At 45.1% G+C, this 4,330-nt stretch overlaps 1 pseudogene; it reads left to right on the top strand.

Moving 5' to 3' along the window:
* Positions 1 to 1,809: 1,809 nt before the first annotated feature.
* On the top strand, positions 1,810 to 3,107 carry LOC132242041 (arginyl-tRNA--protein transferase 1-like; annotated as a pseudogene).
* The last annotated feature ends 1,223 nt before the right edge of the window (positions 3,108 to 4,330 follow it).

Below are 4,330 nucleotides of genomic sequence, written 5' to 3'. Positions count from 1 at the left end.
GAGGGCTGTTTTCAGGCTGGCGGGTGACTGAAGCTCCCAACTGCTCCTTTTTTTCTTTTTCTTTTTATTCTGGGCCAGCTTTAGCTCTGACTCCAGCTCTGAGGCCTCTGCTGCTGAAAGCAGGTATCTGGTTTGTTTGTGTTCTATAATCGAAACACTGTATCAACTCTAGCTCTGAGATCCCTGCGAGCTGAAAGCGGGTTTCTGGGGTTTTTTTTAGCTTCTATATTTGTAACTATGTTTCAAACTGCAAGCTCAGAGGCCGGCAAGGCAGGCGGGGAACGTTGGTTTCCTCTGTCACTGAAGCAAGCAAGCCTCATGTTAGTTTCAAGCTGCCTGGCTGCTGGCTGCCATGTTGGCTGGCAGTTAATTTGCATATCACCCTGATTAGCCAATGGGAAGGGTAGCGGATGTACGCTAATTACCATGATTCTCTTTTATTAGATAGGATACATTTTTACACTATAACATTCAATGCTAATAAAACTTCATGATATAAGTATTATTATCTCAATTTTGCAAATGAGAAAATTGAAACCTGAAATTTTAGACCTAGTAATTAGTAGAGCCAGAAATCACTACTAGGGCTTCTGATTTCACATCTAGTGCTGTTTCCACTTTACTCATTGTGTTTCTGTTTTATACAATTCAAGGTGTTGGGTAGTTCACAAGGTACATGGCATAGTGTAGAAACATTTACTTGATCTGAGGGCACAGAAATATGTTCACATTCAGAAAGGCATGTTGGGCCACATAGCCCGGTGTTTTGTTTAAGTTTGGAATTTTTTATTGTTCATACAACTTTGAGAACTAGCGTTCTTCTGTATTTAAAAAGAGATGATTGTGGTTGAAAGTTGTCACTTGATGTGAGTACACAAAGGTCACTTCTCTGACCTACCTGTTTGACACACTCCCTGGGTTAGTAATCCAGTACCCCATACAAGTCTTGGCTTATTCAGGTCTCTCCAAGATGTACTGATCACCCACAAATGTAAACTTTTTATATCTATGTCAGGTAGGATAGATTTTGTCTCTAAGTAACAGGGTGCTCGACAAAAAGTGATTTATATTACAGACATTTATATTACAGACATCTCACATGACAAGAAGTCCGGAGGAAAGTAGTTCTAGGGTTGGTTAATGAGTTGCTCAGTAATATACTCAAGGTCCCAAACTTTCCATCTTTCAAGTCAGCTAGTGTCAGAGGCTTGGTTTTTTTCTTTCTTTTTTTGTTCTCTAGTGCCCAAAGATGGCTATTGAAGCTACAGGCATCAGATTCTCACAGAAGTGCATCCAAAATTAGGCATATGGAGAGTTTTCCTGGAATGTTTTGTCTTCCTCTTTTTTATAAATCAAGGAAGAAAACCTTATCCAGAAGGTGACCCCACAGATATCCTATCAAGACATTGTCTAGAACTGGGTCATCTGCCCACCACTAAACCAGTAACTAAAGGAGAACTTGATGAGAGTAATTGTGATTCATCTTCTGCAGCTGAGTGTATAGCTCTGAGTACTTTGCTACCAATATGTGAACAAAATTGGGGTTCTGTTTAAAAGGAATGGAAGTAGGGATATGGATAATGGGAATTACAAGAAATAGTATCTGATATTATGCCAAAGTCTAATTTCCCACAGAATCCTAAATGACATTTGATTTAAACTGAGAAAGAAATTTACACTAATGCTTGAATGAATTCAATAGCCCTCATGTAGTAAAGCAAGTCATAGTCATTTTGTTGATGGAGAGTCTTGCCTTCAATTTGTAAGAAACACAATGTCTAGGTCGGGCCCCTGGCGCCGCGTTACTACAAGAACGAGTCGGGAAGACGCTCCAATGGCATGTGTGCACATTCCAGGACTGTGCAGGACTATCAGGATCTGATAGACCGCGGATGTCAAAGAAGTGGGAGATATGTGTAAAAGCCTGTGATGAATCAAACGTGTTGTCCTCAGTATGCGATAAAGTGCTGATCTGTACAGTTCCAGCCTTTGAAATCTCACAAGAAGGTTTTTTTTAAAAAATGTTGGAATTTCTGGCCAAAGAGCAAATTTCCAAAAGAAATTGTGAGGATGAGCCTATGGAGCCCACCATGGAGGATGCCGCCGCCAGTGACATGGCGTTAATAAATAAATTGGGTATACAGTGTGACCTCAAAAAGCTTGGTGATAACCTCAAAGAGAGCTTAGAGAGGGAAGCAAAGAAGAAAGGAAAAAACGCAAAGAAAGAGGAATCTAACGAATTTATTTAGTCACAAGACAAAAAAGAGGAGATGGACTCTGGGGAACCGTCCCACGCAGTTCACACGGATGGGCACACAGTTCCTAAGCCAGGCAAAGGGGCAGATTCGACAAGCCTCCATGTTGAAAAGCAAAGGAAATCCGGAAGGAGAGGAAGAGGTTAAAGCTCATGCAGCAGAGTCCAGCCAGGCGCCTGAGGGCTTCCAGGCTCCATGGGAACCAGAAGCCAAACCCAACCAGCCCAAATTGCTGGAAGAGTTAATTTTTGAATCTTTACCAGAGGATGCGTCACATAAGTTAGAGGTGAAGTGAAGGTGGTGAGATCATCTCCATCAAGTTCTCAGTTCAAAGTCACAATGCTGGAACCGTTCCAGGTACATAGATGTTACCAGGTATGTAAACATTCACAACTATTTGTACTATGATCCTGATTATTCGTTTCTGTCCTTGGGTGTCTATCATGTACTACGAGAAATTGCTTTCACTAGGCAACTTCATGAAAAAGCATCTCAACTCAGCTATTATTATATGGGTTTCTACATTCATTGGTGTCCCAAGATGAAATATAGGGGTCATTACAGACCTTCCGACTGGCTGTGTCCTGAGACATATGTTTGGGTGCCCATCCAGCAGTGCCTGCGTTCCCTTGAGAACTCCTAGTACTGCAGTTTCAACCAGGACCCCAAAGCAGGGATGAAGGTCGCAGCAGGGACCCTGATCAGCTGCAGGTGTTGTACAAGAAAGCCATAATGCCTTACGGTGTTTTTAAGGAGCAGCAGTGGGAGCAGGGTGAGGAGGCCACCATGCTGCAGTACGCCAGCCTCGTGGGCTAGGCATGCTCCCAGTGGATGCTGCTTTTTGGGAACTGAGCCAGCTGTGGGAATCCCTGCCTGCCCGCCCGCGAATCTTTCTTATTTTGACTATTATATCGCTTTTCTAAACTATTTTGTGGCAATGTAATTGTGAGAATATCATGGCTAATGTAAAGATTTAAAAAATATGTTATGACTAAGCTCCATAATTGGGTTTTATCATTTCGGAAGTTTGTTTTTGTTTGTTTGTTTGTTTATTAAAGTACTAGAAGCCCGGTGCATGAGATTCATGCAATTGGGGGAGGGGGGTCTCTCAGCCTGGCCTATGCCCTCTCGCAGTCCAGGAGCCCTAGGGGGATGTCCAACTGACGGCTTAAGCCTGTTTCCCACAGGGAGTGGGCCTACGCCTCAGTCGAACATCCTTAGTGCTGCTACGGAGGCAGAAGAGGCTCCCGCCACCGCCACTATGCTCACCAGCTGTGAGCCCAGCTTCTGGCTGAGCGGCGCTCCCCCTGTGGAAGCGCGCTAACCACCAGGGTGCAGCTCCTGCGTTGAGCATCTGTCCCCTGGTGGTCAGTGCATGTCATAGCGACTGGTTGTTCCACCATTCAGTCAATTTGCATATTATCCTTTTATTATATAGGATTACAGATGTCTCCCATTTCCCCCCTTTGCCCTCTACTGAGCTCCCACCCCACCCAAGTCCTTCACCACACTATTGACTCTGTCCACGGGCTATGCATATCTTACCTAATAATAGACAAACATGTAAAGTGACCGTACCTTCGCTATGCTAACCAGCCAATCAGGAGAGTATGCAAATTAACCTAACAAAGCTGGTGGTTAATTTGCATACATAGGCTCCAAGCAGTGGAGGGAAGCCTGAAAGCCACGGGGCCAGTGGAGCAGCCAAAGCCTCATGGCCCCAGGGCGCCGCAGAGCAGTGAAAGCCTCATGGCCACAGGGCCAGCTCCAGCTGGAGCCTGGCCAGAGCGAAGGCCTGGGTGCCGGGTGCCAGAGGAAAACCAGTGCCAGCAGCCAGGGGAAAGGAAAGCCTATTGCACAAATCTCTTCGTGCAACAGGCCTCTAGTCTATATATATAAAAGGCTAAGCGACTGTCTGACCAGCCGGTAGGTATGATGTGCACTGACCTCCAGGGGGCAGATGCTCAATGCAAGAGCTTCCGAGCTTTGATGACTTGGCAGCAGTGGTTCTTGGGTGATGCACCCCAGAACCAGAGAGGAGGGAGCCTGATTCCTCATGGGGCTGCGTGACTCCA

This window comes from Myotis daubentonii, chromosome 9 (genome assembly GCF_963259705.1).
Source record: "Myotis daubentonii chromosome 9, mMyoDau2.1, whole genome shotgun sequence".
Taxonomy (NCBI): Eukaryota; Metazoa; Chordata; class Mammalia; order Chiroptera; family Vespertilionidae; genus Myotis; species Myotis daubentonii.
Note: the sequence above shows the minus strand (reverse complement) of the source record. Positions and strands in the feature narration are given on the sequence as shown.